The sequence below is a fragment of the Dipodomys merriami genome, unplaced genomic scaffold (genome assembly GCF_024711535.1).
Source record: "Dipodomys merriami isolate MVZ:Mamm:240054 unplaced genomic scaffold, mDipMer1.0.p SCAF_1, whole genome shotgun sequence".
Classification (NCBI taxonomy): Eukaryota; Metazoa; Chordata; class Mammalia; order Rodentia; family Heteromyidae; genus Dipodomys; species Dipodomys merriami.
Genome location: NW_027202270.1, coordinates 36,388,247 through 36,409,275, shown reverse-complemented (window position 1 = coordinate 36,409,275; position 21,029 = coordinate 36,388,247). Strand labels below are relative to the sequence as shown.

The 21,029-nt window shown below is 36.6% G+C and overlaps 1 long non-coding RNA gene across 1 annotated transcript in view; it reads left to right on the top strand.

Annotated features, from left to right (window-relative positions):
* LOC138833210 (uncharacterized) overlaps positions 1-21,029 on the top strand; it is a 126,212-nt gene that overhangs the window by 4,749 nt on the left and 100,434 nt on the right. Inside the window, exon 2 of the long non-coding RNA XR_011373847.1 lies at positions 12,341-12,452. This is a non-coding gene — a long non-coding RNA (uncharacterized lncRNA). The remainder of the gene's footprint in view (positions 1-12,340; positions 12,453-21,029) is intronic.

The following is a 21,029-nucleotide window of genomic DNA, read 5'->3' as shown; positions in this document are numbered from 1 at the left end:
TTTCTATTGATCTTGCTAGCTATGTCCTTTGCCATGCAGAAGCTCTGCAATTTCATGCAATCCCATTTGTCCAACCTTTCTTTTATTTCTTGTGTTTCTGGGTCTCTATTAAGAAAATTTTGGCCTATGCAAAGGAGACCTAGGGTTTCTCCTATTCCATCCTCCATCAGAAAGAATGACATTGCCCCATTTGTTAGGAAATGGAAAGACTTGGAAAAAATTACATTAAGTGAAGTAAGCCAGGCCCAAAGAAACATAGGTCACATGGTTTCCCTTATTTGCAATAACTATTATATGTCTGAGTCAAGATAAGTTAAGGGAATGAACCCCAAGATAAGTATTCAAATGTTTTTTTGTTTTTTCTTTCACGCAATTGTTTCTAACATATTTATAAGATGATTTCTATGCTGCTTTGTATGTCCCCCCCCCCACAGTATAGCCCATACTTTCACTGTTTTTGATGTTGGTATAATTTGTGTAGGGGAAGGGAAAAAACAAATCGTTTAACTAGGGATTCAGGTGGACCCATTGCAACAATGAGATGTACAAGTCGTTATGTCGAAAAGCGAACTTTACAACTTTGGTCGGGGGGGGGGAAGGGGGAGAATCGGGTGGGAGGAGGGGTGAGTATGGGAAGGGATGGGAAGGGGAAACAAAGAGGAGGCAACAAAATTAAATTAAAAAAAAAAGAGGAGGCAACAATGCTTGATAAGACATGTACTCGTTATCTTTCCCATGTAATTGTAACTCCTCTGTATGGTATTCTCACAATAAAAAAACTTTAAAACAAAAAAACCTAAAGAAACTAACCAAGGCACAAAGCCATGGCACATGTTTTTATGAAGAAAAGCTAAAGCATGTGTGCATACTTTAATAGCTTCATAAGCTCAAAATCCTAGAAAGAAGTTATTTGAATATTTTTATATCTAGAGATGAAAAAGTATCAAGTATTTATAAGGTTCTCCCTGCCATTGTCTATTCAAGACAATTAAACATGTTCATATTCAAGGGGAAGTTTCTATAGACTCGAACCAGAAGGGAATGTCCCTGCTTATTATCATGATCTGAGATCACCACTTCAGATTTAGTCATTACAGAAGCCTATTACCTGGGTTGGCAGTGCTTACCCATGGGATTTGATGGCTGCAGATAAGACTACATGGACTAGTGTGAACCCAGTGCTACTGTTAGAGAAACGTGAAATTATCTACATTAGTCATTTATGTGCTTGTTTGAATAGCAAACATTCATTAAAAGGAGTACTTTGCTCAAGATCCTGCTCTAAGAGCTATAAGAGAAACAAAATGTATTGCTCTTTTCTCCAATATTTTAGAGTTCTAAGTGAGAAGATTTGACTAGGTCATCTAACTATAATATCAAGAGAATGTAAGAAGTTCTACTAGAAGTTTCAAATGAGTCTAGAGAAGTAGTAATGCCTAACTATGTCTTTCTAAGAAGGATGTTCAAAAGACTTCTAGGTATGTCTATGTGAGAGATGACATTTTCTGATCTGAATAGTCTTTTCCTTCAGGCTTTATTTATACACATATATATTATATAATTGTATGTTAGAGAGAGAGGGGAAAGAGGGAAAAAAGGAAAGAGAAACAAACAGAGAAAGAAAGATATTTAGAGAGAAGGAGAGGGAAACAGACAAGAGAGACAGAGAGCGTTAGCTTCAAAGTAGAGCTTGATGAGAGCTGTCTGAACCTGCCTTTCACCAGAAGGAAAAGGTGGGAAAAACTTCTCCACTGGGAAGGGAAAAAAGCCCTGCTAATATTATGCATTAAAATATCAGTTTAAGTAAGAGGAGTTTACAGAGCTTGAGAAACGTTTTCCAGAAAATTAAGCCTCCATTTTCTCTTATCTCATTTTTACCTTTACAACTAACCCAAGAGCAATAAAAACCTCAAGAATCTTATAAAGTATTATGGCCAATAAACTAACTCATGAATATAATATGTTTGGTCTGGCAAAATCTATTTTTATCCATTACATGGTACATGGAGTGCACTGTACTTTCTTCCAAGTGACTTTTGGAAGATATCTGGCAAAATAATTCATTATGACTAGCAGTTATTTTCTGGAAACTGGTATTGTTTTGACATGGAGAGCATTGGAAACATATGGTCTTTCCTGTCTCTTGCCTTGTGCTTTCCTTGAAAATGTTTATATTTGCTTGTGATAAAATGTGTTAAGTTTCATAATCCTCAACCATCTTCTGGTATACAGACTTACTTTCAAACAGTGACACTAGGGAAACAGAAGTTTTTATTTTTTAAAAAAGGATGACGTTTTATTAACTAAGCTATGCATTTTGTACAACACAGGTACCAGTATTGATTTTTTTAAAAAATGTTCAATTTTCAAGCAACTTGTTAGGATACATTGTCTTTTTGCTGTGTGCCATTGCATTTCCCACAGAGCTCATATGCTTCCTGAATCACTTTAAGCTTATCCATAACTGTGCATCCTGACAGTAAGGGCACAGTCTATGCTGATTTCCACTCACAATATCATTTCTAGAATGTTCAGTGACTTTAGTTATTCTGAAGGTGTTTCTTGTATATGTAGTTGAATTTGGTGGCTTAATTGAAAAGTTTTCTTTGACATAGGTCATATAAAAAGTGCGTTTCCTTCATTCATTGTGATAAATATACTGGGCATTATTTCTAAAACTTACTTCCTTTATGTCCAGAACGAGTAATCTATCTTTCTTTAGAAAGAGCAATTGTTCTATATAAATCAAGGATATTTTCTCCAACAATGAAACTCCAAAGCAAATTCTGAAAAGCATCTAAACATACATTTTGAAACAAAAGCAATCATTTTGAGTATATTAAAATAAAGTATCAATTAGAGGTCAAGCTTCATATTTTGATATGTTATGTGTATTATAATTTAATAAAATATATACTACTTTTTTCTTTTTTAGTTTAAGTCAAACTGTGGCTGGGGATAAAATATAGTCATATCATGTGGGTAGAAAACTAACTAAAATTATAAAATTCAATTATGAGTTTTATATGTATGTACTTATGTACTTAGTGTATGTACTCAGTGTTGCAAGACTGTAACTTCTCTTCTAAAGCCCTGCTATGATATTTATATGATACATATGGGAATATGTTTTAAATGTTCTAATTTAGGATTTATTGAAATTGATTCTCTTTTAGAGAATATCAGCATACCAAAGAGGGATTTTAAAGGCAGTCCATGCTCCCAAATTTATTAATGTCAGTGTAATTACTATACTTAAATACTCATTTAATACTAAATACGATTTTCCAAAGAACACAGTTTACCACTAATTTGGGACAGCTTCCAAAGAAAAATTATTTAACCTTGAATAATGGTAAGACAAAGGACAAAGGGTAAACCAGTGCAATAGTGGATACCAGATAATATGTTGGAAATGAACTTTACAACTGGGGAGAGATACTGAGGGGGAAGGAAAGTGGGAGAAAAATGAGGGAGGAGGTAACAATGTTTGATAAGAAATGCACTCACTACCTTATGTATGTAATGTAACCCCTCTGGACATCACCTTAACAATAAAATTAAATTTAAAAAATAAAGAAGTTCAGAAGAAGCAAAAATAAAGACAAAAATAGGTTGACTGTAAGCACTTTGGAATTCATTCAAATTTCAAGTTGTTGAAGTGATTCAATCTGTTCCATTGTCCTGGGTTTTTCAGAAATTACCCACCTGTAATAAATTGAGAAATCACGAAGGACCAAATTGTTAGAACATTTTCCAGTTGCATCATTAAATACATTCTGGAGATTTCTTCTCTGAGAAAGATAGGCATACATGTATTTTTGTTCTATTTGTTTTTAGAAGAAGATAAGGATAGCAACAAAGAAGTAATTATCTTAAAAATGATATGAAGAGCACATTAATGCTCCAGGTCAGCATACCCCGAAAGAGAATTTGATTGTATGGAAGTTATGCGACTATAAGAAAGGAATACTTAGGCTAACAGTTATGAGTCTGATCAAACCATTCTTACATAGGCACTTCTTGGAATAGACTCAAGTCATCTAGAACCTTGTTGAAGGAAGGTAATGGCTATAAGGAGCTACAGAAGCAAGAAAAAGTAAGGTGCCTCTAAATGATTTTGTTCCATTAATGAGTTAGATTTAAATGGTTATGATCTTGAAGAGATCATTTAGTAGCAGCAATATGTTCAGCTGCTACTCCAAAAAGTTTGAAAGTTCTGTATGACCTAGGCAAAGGGACTGAGGATAATTCTGATCAACCAGTTTCATTGTGAACATTTTATTCAACTGAGAAATATTGGAACTTGTGAAAGGTACATGCCATAAATTTGTCAAAATATGTCTCCTTAGAAATTCTTGTTATTTAGGTTGTGCTTTCTCCTTATGATCTTAATTGCTTGAAATCAAGTTGGCATGCCTCTAGTACCTTCAAGAGTTTTTTTTCCTCATCTTAACTCAATAAAATGTGATTTGAATTTGAATGTAGTTCTTTTTTTATTTTTGTCCTAAGACATGAATTCAGGGTCTGTGTACTGTCCCTGAACAATTTGTGCTCAAGGCTAGCACTCTACTAATTTGAGCCAGTGTCATTTCCATCTTTTGCTTTTTGCTTTTGATTGATGAGTGGTTTATTATAGATAAGAGGCTCATGCACTTTCCTGGGCAGGCTTCTAACTATAATCCTCAGATCTCAGTTTCCTTAGTAGCTAGGATTACAGGCATGAGCCACCAGCTCCTGGCTTGAATGTATTTCTTTGATAGTAGTCATATCCAGTTAGTAAAGCAGATTCCTAGGGACTTACATAATAATGAACATTTTTTGAGTGAATGGAACAAAGAATGGACCTTAGACATATGAATGTATGTCAACTAACTAGCTAAATTAGGTCAACATTTTAAAAATACATTTTCAATTCCTCAATTTTCAGATTGCAAAAATAAGCTATTGTTGAGACTGAATTGGGGGCATCCAGCTATCTAGACAGATTATCTGCCACTTGAACCGCACTTCAGTCAATATCATGGCTATTAACAGTTAACAGTGAACAGGGTCCACTTCTGTTTGTGTTCTCTGATTACTCACACTTGGGAATTCAGGCCCAACTTTGCCACTGAATGTAAGATTTTTTTCTTTTCTTCTCTTTTTCCTTTTGTGGCAGTAGTGGGGTTTGAATTCAGAGCCTTGCACTCTTCATTGGATTCTTTACTTGAGGATGATGCTCTGACACTTGAGCAACACTTCCACTTGTAGCTTTTTACTAATTAGTTAGAGTTGAGGTCTCTTGGTTTTATCTTTCAGGCTAGCTTTCAAACAGGATTCTCAGATTTCAACCTACTGAGTAGCTGGGATTAAAGTGTGAGACACCAACACCTAGATTAAGATTTTTCAAGAGAACCCTTTCAAATTTTATATACAATCTTCCAATGTTTAAATAGAACTAATTCAAATAAAATATTTCTATTTCCGCAGTTAGGAAATAAGAGACTGAGCAGACCAGCAAATTGTTAGTTGGATGGAGTCTGCATGTGGTCTGACACCTTCTCCCACTGTATCATATGTGTTTCCCTTTGCTGTGTGGGCTTTGTGGTCCATACCTCTCCTCCCCTCTCAGAACGTCCAGTCTTGCCTTCACTATTTGAGGTTATTATCTCCCAGGAAACCACTCACCACATTCAATCTATTGAAAATTTATCTGTCATCTTGGTCTACCTGAACTCAATGTCCTCCATAAAGTTCTGATTGAGGAAGGAATAAACACCTCACCAGCTTTTTGGACTGCTCCCTGGGTCAACACTCCTGATGCTCTCAGCCAGACATCTAAGTTCTTATAAACTTTTAGAGTCATCTTTTTTTGTGACCCATTCATTAATGCTACCACTCACATTAGCTATTTATAGGATACAGGTGTCAGGACAATCTCTGGGAGCTCCAGAGCCTCTGAAATAGCACATACATGCAGGTGTAGTTCAATGAGTCTGATTTTGCTCTTGCCAAGAGAAAGACAGGATGCATTTGAGCATTTTTGTTTTAGTTTAGAAACTATAGCTTATCAAAAGTAAGTGGATCCATCTAATCCCTTATTTCTCCACAGCCAGACACCAATTCCACTGTGTCTGAAAGAACTCACTTTTGTGGCCCCATACGTGACATGGAATTTGTTCACTAGGAGAGAGAATCACATATCTGATCAGGAAGATCATCTGATCCAGAGAGGTGACTCTCTTAGCAGGGTAATGTGCTTATTCCTTCCTCAATTAGATGGCACAGATAGACTCCTCTTTGTTCTTATTGAAAGATCCTTTGATTCTTCTGTCAGACACTATGTAGTATTATTGAATTCTTATTTGGTATTCTGAACCAGAACTTGTTTTATAATACCACATCAAGTCCTGACCTACTGGTCAGATAACAGGCAATCAGGGAGACTGACACAGAACAACTAGATGACCTCAGAGTCCACTGGACTTAGTCATGCATATTTAAAAGTGTGGAGCCTGATGAATGATAAATGCTCTGACACTATGCAGCTATATAAATGTAAGCTCACTATAGTAGTTAGTTCAGTCCTCTCAAATATAAAAGGTATTTTATAGAAACATACATCTTATTGTCTGAGCAGTATAGAGGCTTTCTTTCTTTTATTGTTTTTGGTTAGTCATGGGGCCTGAACTCTGGGCCTGGGCGCTGTCCCTCAGCCCTTCAGCTCAAGGCTAGCACTCTATCACTTGAGCCACAGCACCACTTCCGGCTTTTTCTGCTTATGTGGTGCTGAGGAATCGAACCCAGGGCCTCATGCATGCAAGTCAGGCACTCTACCACTGAGCCACCTTCCCAGCCCCTTTCTTTCTTTCTTTTTTTTTTTTTTGTCGGTCGTGGGGCTTGAACTCTGGGCCTGGGTGCTGTCCCTCAGATCTTCAGCTCAAGGCGAGCGCTCTACCACTTGAGCTACAGCGCCACTTCCGGTTTTCTGGTGGTTTATTGGAGATAGGAGTCTCACGCTCTCTCCTGCCTGGGCTGGCTTTGAACCGCGATCCTCAGATCTCAGCCTCCTGAGTAGCTAGGATTACAGGCGTGAGCCACCAGCGCCCGCTGCTTTCCTTTCTTTCATTTTTAAAGTCAATATGTCACATAATTAGCCACTCAAAGATTTGAAGTCTCATCTAAACCACACAAAACAAAATATGGGTGAATTTGTGTCAAATCCATCTAAAATTCCCATCTACTTGTGGACATGTGGAACTAAAAAATAATTTCTTTGTTTCAAAATATAGACATGAGATGATACTTTCATACCACAAGGGAAAAAAATTAAGGAATGGAAAGGTCATTGTCCACAGACAAGTTCAACATCCAGAAGGGAAAAATTCTGCTGGCTGTCTGATTGATGGTGATTCTCCATGGTTCATGCTGGAGGTAACATGCATTCTCAGGGCAACAGTTCCCCCTTTGTGGCTGAGTGACATCTCTCTACCTGAATTCTGCAAAACACTACCAAGCCTCTGAGTAGTCTATTTCTTCCTCGTATATCCAAGAAATCTGGTAACCTTCTTCATGTCTTCTTAGGGGCTTTCTAAGCCCATGTTGGAAGAGTTTCTGTTGATTTGATTCTGAGAATACCTGTTAATTTTCTGAAAATGTCCAGGGTTGAAACACCAGAAAATGTCAAGGATACACTCTAGACCCTCCCCAGAGGTATGCATATTAGTTCCTGACTTCTTCTAAGTCTATTGATTGGACCTATAACTCATGTTCCTACTGTCTTGATGGAAAATTTCTCCAGTAGTTTAAGAAACCTTACTCATGCCAAGACATATCCTCGTGAAAATTCTAATGAGCACAAACGTAATTCAATTTATATATGGTAAAATAAACATCACAGCACTGTTAAAATGTCGAGAATGTCAAAAGACGTAACGTCAATCAAGATGCATTGTATTTATAAACTGTTTTGTTAAATGGCAACTGCTCTATACAACTGCTTAAAGATAAAAGTTTAGAATATAGACAATACTTATTTCCCAATGATATAACATGTAATCCTTCATTTCTTCCTACTTTTAGTTTTTCTCTGAATATGCAAATATATTTTACCTTTTAATATTTTGGAATTACTGAGATTTGTTCCGAAGACCTTGTATTTGTTATATAGGATTATATTGCTGAATCATAATTCTAAGCTCTTTATTTCCCAAAGGTTATTTTTGAGATAGGATCACATTTTCTGCCTGTGTGGACACGGACCACAAGCCACCTATTTTAGAATCCCTTAGTATCTAGGATGACAAACACATGCCATCATGCACAGCTTCTTCTGTTGAAATGGAATCACACATACTGCCCTGGCTTGCCTAGAAACTCGATGTTCTTGGTTTCAGCCTCCCACATAGCTGCAAAGAGAGATGGATGCCAGCATCCCAGTTAGTTATCTGATGAACTTTTCTCTCTGGCTTATCCTTGAACCTTCTAACTTCAATCTCCCAATAACTAAGATTACAGGTGTGAGTCACTGACAGTTTTTTAAAAACTGAATTTTCAGTATATTGCATGTAAACATTTGTTGAGCAGCAGTTTTATTTTATGATGATGAGTATTTATTGACTTAACAAACAAGTCATCCTATATTTCAGAGGAAAATAATCTAGAAATATGTTGGGATACATACAGGCGCATGCACCCCGCCTCCCTCCACACATTCATGTATTCTGTTTTTCTAGAAATCGAGAAAAATAACCACGGACTCAGATATCAGTGACCATGGGCTTTCACCTTTCATTTTAGTAATAGATTATTATTATTATCTGATGTTAAAAACCAGTGCCCGAAGTGAGAATATCGATCAGGGATTCATGGAGGAACTGTTCATCTCACACAGGATTGACATGCATTCCTGAAGAGTTTGATTCCTCTTCGAAAAGATTTGACACTGGTGCCTTGCCAGCTAGTCATGCCTCACATATGGCTTAGCAATTTTCTGAGTGAATGCTGCTAAATCTCCCAAGTGAGAGGTAGGATTATCTTCCTTGCTCATTAGTTGTTGATGTATTGCACACTATTGCAGTTTTGTTCATTCACTTAAGGAAGTCTATGGATTATATGTATTTTATCAAAAAAACACCACCTCCTTGGAAAAATGGAGAGCTGGTTTCAAAAGATTTCAGGATATTATCAAAAGGTTGAAAATAACACCAATAAGACAAACCAACTGGATTTTAACAAACATAAAAATTCCTTCGCATAATTGGCAGGTAGTAAGGGAATCTCTCATGAATAATATGCTGTATGTTTTGAGCAACAGTTTTTTTGTTCTTAATGATTTGTTTCTACACTATTTTTAAAGCCTCCCTTGTCCCTTGAATTTCAGTGTAGGAAGGAGCAGAATATCTGTTGTGGCAAGGAGCAGTTGCTTGTGACCTGCACACCTAGGGACCTGAGAATGGGACAAGGCAGCTGCGCTAGGGCCTCAGAGACTCACACGTGGAGTAATCTTGTGCTGAAAGGATGCAGGGGAAACAACAGCTGTCAATATTAGAGCAAGACATAATAGTTGTTCTTCCAATTTAAGCTCTCCTGCTCTGGTACTTCATAACTCTTATTCAATTGACTCTATACCCAGCTCCACTTAAGAAACACCACAGAAAAGAAGCCTCAGTGTGTCTGAGAATAGATTTCAGCTATCCTATAGGGTAGTGTAAGAGAGCAATGATTGTTATCCATAGACAATTAAAGATGGTTCTCATACACCCGAGTTTGTGGCTGAAAGTCTTGCTGGCATTTGTTGAAGTAGGCAGGTTCAGTTCTCTTTTCTGTGCCTGTTTAGAACTGTGGTTCCCAAGCTTGTCTGTATATTGATGTCCCCCAAAGAGCTCATAACCCCCCAATACCTATGTCGCATTTCCAGAGAAGCTTTTGTGTGAGGCTTGCGCTATACAAATTTTGCAAGATACCCGGTGATTCTAATCCACAGGTCACTTTTGTGGTCACTGTTCTAGAACATCCAGTGCTGTCAATATATAAATGACAAAGCTCATTTCTATGCTTTTTAAAATAAGATAACCACTTATTCTTGATGCTTTACTTAGAACTGAAACAGTCCAAATATATTTTTTAAATTATAACTTACTTTCTACCATGTGATAATCATGATAGAAACAAACAACTCCGAAAACCCTTTATAGTCTTAACAACCAATAGTTCTTAGCAAACCCAGTCTTGTTATTATAAAAACTGCAATAAATATTGTTTTGTGAATGCCATGTAATTAGACAAATATATGTATGAGTATATATGTATGTCCTGTTTTTGTTTTTTGTTTTTTGCCAGTCCTGGGCTTGAACTCAGGGCCTGGGCACTGTCCCTGAACCTCTTATACTCAAGCTAGCACGCTACCATTTGAGCCACAACACCACTTGCAGCTATTTGTTTATGTGGTACTGAGGAATTGAACCCAGGGCTTCATGCATGCTAGGCAGCACTCTACCACTAGCCACATTCCCAGCCCTGTTCTTGAGTTTTTGAATGAAGAAAGATCTGAATGCTTCTTTGTCTTTTACTGTGTGTCAAATGAATGCTTTAGGCAATGTCCTTTTCTGTATTCCTCATAAGCAGAAGCTAAGCTGAGTAAAGCTTTGTTTCATCTGTGTCTGGGCTAAAGCCTTGTTTTATTCATAAAGTTACACAGCAAGTAAGTAAGAAACCTTCATTCTTCCTTTCTTCTTTCACTCTAATTTCTCATTTGCTCTCTCTCCTCTTCTCTCCCTTCTTTCCCCTTCCTACCTTCCTTCCTCCCTCCCCTCTCTCTCCCTTCCTTCCTTCCTTCCCTTCTTCCCTTCTTCCCTCCCTCCCTTCCCTCACTCCTTCCTTCCTTCCTTCCTTCCTTCCTTCCTTCCTTCCTTCCTTCCTTTATTCCTTCCTTCCTTCCTTTATTCCTTCCTTCCTTCCTTTATTCCTTCCTTCCTTCCTTTATTCCTTCCTTCCTTTCTTTATTCCTTCCATTATTTTTGGTAATGCTGGGGTTTGAACTCAGAGCCTTGCATTTGCTGTGCAGATGTGATACTACTTGAGCCACATGCCTTCAACCCAAGTTTTGCTTTTGGGTTATTTTTTAGATAGGGTATCTTTGCTCAAACTGGCCCAGCACAATGCTTCTCCTACATATGCCTCCTGGGATTATAGGCATGAGCCAGTCTGATAGACACACTTCTGTTCTTGAACCACCCTTCCTTTCTGGACTCCCCAAACCCAGTTTAGGCTTTTTCAGTTGCCTCCCATCACACCAGTTCAGATCTGCACCCCTTACCTGACTTTCTACAATTGTTTCCATCACTTTGGCTTCTTCCCTGCCAATGTGCCCTTTTTTGCAGTATTGGAGTGATTATCTAAACTAATTTACCTACTTTAACAGTTTCTTTGTATTCTGATGAGAATTGCTTATTGGGCAACCTTCCCATTGCCTCCCTAAGCTCCAGTCTTAGGACTTTCATTTTCTGAGAAGTTTCAAGCCAGATTGTAATTCCACTAAGTCTGACTTCTTCCTCCAGAAGAATATTGTTTTGGAATATGTTTGTAGACTCTTATGTTCTACATTACTGAAAATATTCAAGTAGTTAGTTCTTTAATCTCTTATTAAAATAAACAACACCCTGTAATCCAGTTCTCTATTAACTCACCTCAAGTCCGTGAGATTGGAAGCTGTATGAGGGCAGCATCAGGTACAGTATATGACACACAAGGGTACACAGAGTATTTATTGTATGAGAGAAATAGTGACATCTAAATCTTTATTCTTTTCCAACTCGTTGAACCTTACCATCAGTCATTTTGAAGTTGAAGGCTCTCTGGCTAAAATTAGATGAGTCTTAGAGGTATGGTTATGGAAGCAGCCATGTGAAGAAACAGATGCTCCTAACTGTACTTGACACCACTAGCTTGATTCAACGCCAAGTTTGTTGAAGGGTCTGAGTGGGAAGTTAGTTTTGCTCTTTCATCCTTGGAATTAGTCAAGTTGAAGAGTTAGGAATGGGTTTGGTTCGGTTGATTCAGATTTATTTCTATGATCTCTGTATTAGTCTGACTATAATATTTCATTGACATTTACTATATTCTAAATTCAATATTTTTTCTTGCAATTACCAGACATTTGGTTGAATGCCAGATTTTAATTTTAAACTTGAAATTACTCAAGTACACAGCATTGTTCTTCTATAACATGTCTCACTTAATGTGGATAATAATAATTAGAATATTAGTGATTTTTGGAAGATTTTATTTCTTGAGATTTAAAAAATGTGCTTTATAATGTTATAGCTAACAGAAATATGCATTTTTATTTATTTGACAGTGGACTTTATTCCAAACTACCTGATTATCAGGAGAAACACAGAACACATTTGGTGTGCAACATAGTGAACTGAAAAATAATGCTATGGCCAAAAAGCAAGAAGTTCATCAAGGTTTGTTTTCAGATAAACGTTTTACTTTGCCATGCCATTAAATTAAGTACTATTTAGTTAACCTCTAAAAATTAATAATGGTAAATATTTTCAGCTAAGCAGTAGCCATTACAGATTTTATAAGATGTAAATGTTACACTTTCTGCTATGCAAAGATTTATCTTTTGATAGATAATATGAAATAAAGGAATGACATCTGGAATGATTATCATAAGCTACTAAAATCTATTAAAGCAGGTAACTTACCTTCTAGCCTTTTAAATGAGGCTATCATGCCTTTCCTGGGCCTCTAATATTAAAACTCTAGCCTAGTGTTGAATCTTGCACTCTATATTTATCTACTACGTGCCAAATTCCAATTATAAAAAGCAAATGGATAATTTTGTCTTTATGTCAGGCAAAAGAGTATATATATTATACACAATGTGTGTGTACACTTTCTAGGCATATTATGTCTTCTGATATTTATTTTATGTATTCATAGGAGGATAACTAATGCTAAATCCAAAATATAAGAAATAAGTACATAATACCTTCTGAGTCATAAGATAACTACTATGTCCTAAAATCACAACTAATACTTCTTGCATTCTTGCTAAGTAGTAAGTACTGTTTCAAGCACCTCATTGGCATGAATATGTATGGCTCTCTTAACAGCCTAGCAGGAGGCATCTTATTGCTTTGCTTGCAATAAAGTTGGGACAGGAATCTGAAAAAGTGTATTTCCAGGATCTGAAGTCAACCTCTCAGGATACTAGAAACCAAGAGTAGGTGCTGTTCAAAATATCCACAAAAAACAGGTGTAAACAAGCAGGTTTCTGAACAAATTAAGGTGTATGGCTTCCTGGCCATCCAGCAGATCCAGAACAAAATCTTTCAAGGCCTACTGTCACTTTGAAACTAGTGGATAGAATCTGTTTCTTGTGGATGGTGATGGTCTTAAATTTGTGGAACTCTATAGACTTTCCATTTAGCTTGGAACAGTCATTCAACCCTTTAGGCATTAGCACAAATTTATACATAAGGCTTGAGAGATCTCTGAAGCTGGCTGAGATCAGAATCTTCAACGTTCTTCTTTGACTTTTATGCTGACTGAGGATAATAAAAGCAGCTGCTTAAAGAGATCCTTGATTAGGAATAAATCAAAATGAATCTTCTAAAAGCCCTGAAAAGTGCAATGAGTTGTGTAAGTGGTCATTATTTCTTACTAATTTTGTGTAAAGGTAAGTTAACATGAAGTGTTCTCTTTCTTAGTCTATTCCTTTTGATCCATTTTGACAAGGTTCATCTTAAGGCCAGAAATTTGAAAACAGAGATACTGAAAAGTCAAGTGAAAAGTGTGAATGCCATAATGTTCTGGGTTTTGGAGGGTGTGTTTCTGGACAAACAGCAACAACCTGTCTTGGACATTTATTTGTTAATGAGATGTTTGCAGTAGCTAAACCAGCCCTTCAAGCTGCTACTCATCATCTGCCACACACACCACTGCTATTATATGTGTACGAAGAAAGACAACTGTATTCAAGGTGGTATTGGATCAGAGTTAATACATTTCCATTGGGGTAGGTCCTGATTCAAGTGCTATTCATTCATAGAGCAGCACTGCAATTGAAAAGAAAAACTTGAAAAGATTCTATTTGTATTTAATAGAGTTCTTGATTGTGCTCTTTGAATAAGTGCTTTTATTGATCCAACAATATTAACCTCATTGAGTAAAATGTCTATGTGTATGAGAAAAGCCGATCATTATCTTATAATGGGATATGAGAGATTTGTTGTCATTCCCTTATTGGATTGATGCAGAAACCAATATATTCCAGTTGGTTTGCTGCTGATCTACTTTCCCTTAGCTATCCTCAGAAACAGAACTGCTCTTCTGAATCTCATCTTCCCTTCCTGCTTTTCCTTCTCTTCCTCTTCTTGCTCTTCCTCTCCTCCATATCCTCCTCCTCTTTTTTTCTTTCTCCTGTCCTCCTCTTCCTCCTCTTTTTTCTTCTTTCTCCTGTCCTCCTCTTCCTCCTCTTCCTCTGTTTCTACCTCTTCACTTTTCTTTTTTTTAATCAATATTATTTTATTATAAAGGTGATGTACTGAGGGCTTACAGTTACATGAGTAAGGTAATGAGTACATTTCTTGTTTAACAATGTTACCTCCTTGCTCGTTTTCTTTCATTTTTCTCTTGAGGGATGATCCCACTATGCAGCGTAGACTGAGCTCAAACTTACTATCTTCTGCCTCAGACTTCTGAGTATGTAGATGGCAGGTGATAGTGCCATGTCCAACTAGAAATAGAAATTCTTAAGTTCGTCCTCTTAAGTTGAGGTTCTTGCACTTAACAGTGCTTACTAAGTATTTGCTGAAGGAACAATGATGATTGATTTTTTTACCTGTGATATTTACTATTTGAGCCACAGCTCCATTACTAGCTCCGTTTTTGTAGTTTATTGGAGATAAGAACCTCATGGACCTTCCTGACTAAGCTGGCTTCCAATTGTCATTTTCAGATCTCAGCCTGCTGTGTATCTAAGATGACAAGTGTGAGCCATTGGTGCCTTATTGTTATCATAATTTTTTTTCAGATACTGAGTTCTTTTTGTAAAATGACAGTTTTATGTTACCTTAAAACTATGCTTTACTTAATGATTGAACAAATTATAATTATTTAAAATATTAATAAGTAATATATTTAATTGTGTTATTAATAATTAATGCATTTTTTGGGGGTCTGGTCATGTGGCCTGAACTCTGGGCCTAGGCGCTGTCCCTCAGCTTTTTAGTTCAAGGCTAGCACTCTACCACTTGAGCCACAGCGCCACTTCTGGCTTTTTCTTTTTGCTTATGTGGTGCTGAAGAATGGAACCCAGGCCTCATGCATGCAAGACAAGCACTCTACCACTGAGCCACCTTCCCAGCCCCAATAATTAATGCATTTTAAGTAATATATTTTATTATTGAGAAATAATTTAGAGCTAGGAGCTGGTGGCTTGCACCTGTAATCTTAGCTATCTGGGATGCTGAGATCCAAGACTCTTAGTTTGAAGCCAGCTCAGGTAGAAGCATCCATGAAACACTCCAAATAACTAGCAAAAAGTGTTGTGGCTCAAGTGGTAGAGTGCCAACTTGGAGCAAAAACGCCAAGAAAGAGCTTGAGGCCCTGAGTTCAAGCTCCAATACCAGCACACACACACACACACACACACACACACACACACACACACACACACACACACACACACACACACACACACACACACACACACACACACACACACACACACCTAGCCAGTATATTGATTTCAAATTAAGTCCTGGTTACCAAAGAGCATTTTAAAACCATTGTGTTGGTTCTAAATCACAGTTTGGGCTATTTACCTGAGATTTTTATGAACATGTTTAGAGACACTGTATTTTAATTTTTTCATGAAAATAAAAAATCTGTTGAGTAAATGCATATATTTATGAATCCTAAGAGATTACCATAAATTCAGACATAATTTAATTTTTCAAAACCCACAGAAGAGGTAGAATTCTGTAGTGGATGTCAGCTGTCAAAAGAACAGTGATAAATGCTTCTTTTCCACTAAGTCACTTCACCACCCACAGATTTTAGTTAACATTATTGTGATGGCGAACGACCCTAAGGAGGGATCCCTCGTTCATTTTGGGCTCCTTCCTAATAATCTACAGCTGTGTAAACTGTGAGAGTATCATGGGCACAGTTAAAGTGGAAGTATGTCACTCCATATGGCTCTGACTGGCATTCTTTGATGACTTGTAATATTCCTTCAGTCCCACTGTCAAGAGCTCATTCCTCAGCTGAGAGAATGCTTTGAGAAGCTATTCACCAATCTTTAATTGTTTCTTATCTTAATAACGATAGGGGTTCTTTGTTTGCAGTGAATGAAAGAAAACTAAGAGGAGCTCATTTCAAATTAAAGCGAACAAGGTTCTGAATCAGACAACTCCCTCCCAAAACTAAGTAAACATTTGTTTTCAGATACTAACATCCACATGGTTGTGGGGATAGGAAGTAATTTGGAGTAGGAATTGTTATTCCTTTGATGGCATGAAAATGTAATCAGATGTTTGCTTAGGAGGTCTCAAATGGAGCTTTGGGCACAAGTTTTAGATGTGATCTTATTTTGTTGGCTTGTAGTGAAGGTAGTTAATGTTCAGATTTATTTTCTAAAGGAAAGTAATGACTATAAAGAGGTAATGGCAGTTTTATTGTAAAACTTTAATTTGGAAAGAGTTGTGGGGCCATTGTATCTTTTATTTGAGGGGAAAAAGTGCAAAAATAAAGCATTATTAAATATATATTTTGCTATGTGGGTCTTTTTTCTGTATATAATTTTTTAAATATATAATTTAGCAGATTTTAGAAAAAAAAGAAAGAGAAAACAGAAGCCCAGTTCTATAATGCAGTTAAAGTTTAACGATTTTTTATTTTTATGTTGGTACTGAAGAAATCTTCCAGAACCCTGGCAATTTATTGCTTGAATTATCAGAGGAAATTGTATTGTTTTTGTATTACCCTCATTGTTGACATTTAGATATTTGCCTTAAAAACAACAACAACAACAAGAAAACCTGGGAAATCCTTTGGTTGTTAGAAGCTTTGTGGAAAGGAGACAGCTTCTAGGAAGATAATTTAACTTTAATGCTTTTTTGTCTTTAGCCTTCTCTTTGCCTTTAAACATTATTCAATTTATATAGGATTCTTTCTATCTGCTTTTCCAGAAGGCAGGCAAACAACAACCTAACTTCAGGATATGAAGAATCTCTGTACACACATTAATTAAGACTATTGAATGTAGTAGTTCTTTTTTGGGGGGTCCGATCATGAGGCTGAACTCTGGGCCTGGGCTCTGTCCCTTAGCTCTTCAGCTCAAGGCTAGCGCTCTACCACTTGAGCCACAATGCCACTTCCGGCTTTTTTCTTTTTGCTTATGTGGTGCTGAGGAATCGAACCCAGGGCCTCATGCATGCAAGGCAAGCGCTCTTCCACTGAGCCACCTTCCCAGCCCCTGAATGTAGTTGTTCTAGGGCCTGAATATGTGATACTGAAATAAAATGAAAAATAATTAACATTTCTCTTTCAGTAAGATGAAATAGTGTGGAATACTCTGGAATGGTCAAAATCAATCAGGGAACATTTTTATAAAAGCTTAAAGCTAAAGACTGAAAATGAATGGACCATGATCGCTTTGAGACTCCAAGAGAAGCTGTTCATTGAACAATCCCTCAACTCTTTAATCATGTGGTTGTTCTGTTTTCACCTTCTCTTCACATTTCTGAAGGTTCAATTGCATGGCGAGGTTCCTCAGAGTTTTTCATGTCTTATCAAGGATGGAGATGAAGCATAACTTTTAAAGAAGATTGTTTATTACACTTTGTAAATCTCAGCAATTGCTTCCACAAATCTTTTCTTACCTTGTGTAAAAATGTAATACCTATTTTTTGACAATGTCCCTTTAGAGTTGGCATGTGGGAATATCCTTACTTCCTCTATTAAACTGTTTGCCACAGCAGTTTACTTATTCCAAATAAGTAAAGCATCTTAGAAAATAATGCCAAGAATTGCCATAACCAAAATGGAAGAGAATTTGGCATTTACTAATCAAGAGTAAATGACAGCAAACAAACTATTAAATGTAAAATTATAGAGATCATTTATAACACAGAAATGAACCCTTTCTATTTAGTCATCCAGCCTCTGTGGCTTTATTTTAGAAAACATTGGAAAAGAAGAGAAGGAACAATGACTGATTAAAAGAGGAAAAGAATAAAATGGAACTCTGAAGGCTATTAGGCACAATTCTTTATTTCTTCTTCATACATGATAATGTTTGGTGTGCTTTATTTACAGCTGAAATAAAATTATGGCAAAGCCAATGACCATCTCCCTCACCCAGATGTTTGCTATCATATTTTAATGGAGGACATTCAGGGCATATTAGGACACAGTTCAAATATCTGGATATGATTTAATCAGTGAGTTTGATTATAAAAATGAGGTCCTCTGGGAAAATTAGAGGTGGCTTCATGGCATGAGATGTAGGGAAATTATTTAGCAATAAAAAAAATGGAATTCTGGTAGCTCAGGGAAGCTGGGAATTCAGCTGCTGACAAAATGACTGACTGTGCTGAAACAGCTGGACACCTGCATGAAGGAAATAAAACAAAATGAATTTGGATACAGATCTTACACCTTTCACAAAAATTAACTCAGTGTGGGCCATTGACCTAAATGTGAAACCTGAAGCCAGAAATCTCCTGGAAAGTAACACAGGAGAAAATTTAAAGAATGATCAATGCGAGGTTGACTTTTTAAATACAACATCAAAGTCACCATTCAGAAAAGAAAGAATTGGTTAGTTGGACTTCCATAGAATTAAAAGTTGCATGTGAAAGACAATGTAAAGAACATGAGAAAATAAGCCATGGATCGGTGAAAACAATTTGTAAATGATGCCTAGTAAAGAACTGTTATCCTCTTCAGAGAAGTCTGTCTCTCTTTAAGTCTTTAGCCCACTTATTAATGGGGTGGTTGTTTCCTGGAGGATTTGTTTTGGGAGGGATTTAATTTTTTGAGTTCTATGTATATTTTAGATATGAGACCCTTGTCCATTGTATGGCTAGTGAAGATCCGTGGGCTTTCTATTGATCTTGCTAGCAATGTCCTTTGCCTTGCAGAAACTCTGCAATCCATTTGTCCAACCTTTCTTTGATTTGTTGTGTTTCTGAGTCTTTATTAAGAAAATTTTGGCCTGTGCTAAGGAGCCCTAGAGTTTCTCCTATTCCTTTCTGTAATATTTTCAGGGTGTGTGCTATTACTTTGAGGTCTTTGATCCATTTGCAGTTGATTCTGGTGCAGGATGACATAGAAGGATCTAACATTAGTTTTCTACAGATGTTTAACCAATTTTGCCAGCATCATTAACTGAAGAAGCTGTATTTCTTCCATCCTATTTTTTAAATCAAAGATTAGGTTGCCATACACCTCATATCTAAAATATATTTAGAACTCAAAAAATCAAATCCTCCAAAGACAAATCTTCAAAGAAACAAGCCTCTGAAGAGGAAATAAGAATGTACAATAGACTCATGAAGAAATACTCAACTTCTCTGGCCATAAATCAAATGAAAATCAAAACAGCATTGAGATTCCACCTCACTCTATAATCAAGAACTCTAATAACAACAAATGCTGGAGGGGATGTGAATAAAAGAGAACCCTACTACACTGTTGGTGGGAGTGTAAATTTGTTCAACCACTTTGGAAAGCAGTATGGAGTTTTCTCAAAAGACTACACATAGAGCTCTCCTATGACCCAGCAATCCCACTTTTGGGCATTTACTCAAATGATCACAACCAAGACCATACTAAAGCTACCAGCACAACCATGTTTACTGCAGTATTATTTACCATAGCTAAGATATGGAACCAACCCAGATGCCCTTCAGTCAATGAGTGGATCAAGAAAATATTATATGTGTGTGTGTATGTGTGTATGTTTGTATGTATAAATGGAATTCTATGACACCACCCCATTTGTAAGGAAATGGAAAGATTTGGAAAAAATCATATTAAGTGAAATAAGCCAGACTCAAGAAACATAGGTTCTATGGTTTCCCTTATTTGCAATAAATAGTAAATATCTAGGATAATTTTAATAGATGAGCAGAATAGCTCAAAATCTATGTACATGTGACCATATATGATAATGATAAGTGAAATGAACTCCAAGACATGGACACAAAGGTTTTTTTGGTGGTGGTTGTTGTTTTTAGGGTACTATGTGATTTTTTTTGTTTCTGTTGTATGTTCTTCTCCCTATGGTATATCCCTGTTGTCACTTTATTTGAGTTTGGTACAATGGTATTGTATATATGTTTATCTGAATTAGAGAAGGGAAGAGGAATAAGAGAATGGTGACACCAAGGACAAGGGAACCAATGCAACAGCGACATACACAAGACAATATATTGGAAATGATCTGTAAAACTTGGGGGAGAGGTTGTGGGAAAGGAAAGTAGGAGAAAAATAAGGGAAGGTGTACCAACTTTGATAAGAATAAGTTTGACTTATTACCTTACTTATGTAACTGTAACCCTCTGTACATCACCTTGACAAAAATCAATCAATAAAAATGAAAGAAAGCAATGTAGAACGCTATAAAAAAGAACTGTTATCCACAATATACAAAGAACTCATAAAACCTAACTAACCATTAAAAATGTGAAGACTAGAAAGAGACATTTTACCAAAGAAGCCATCCAGAGAACCAAGAAGCCAATGAAAAGAAAAAAAAGACATGAATTATCACATTATTAAGAAACAACAAATTTAAAACAATGAGATACTGTGACACAGATGCTAGAATAATCAAAAATCCAAAACACTAAGCATTGGCAACGAATCATGATGAGGAGCAATAGGATCTCTGAAGATTGCCGGTAGGAATGCAAAATGGTAAAGACATTTTGGAAAATAACCTGTCAGTTTCTTATAATAGTATCACCAAATAACCTAACAATTATACTCTTCAGTATTTATCCAAATGTATTGGAATT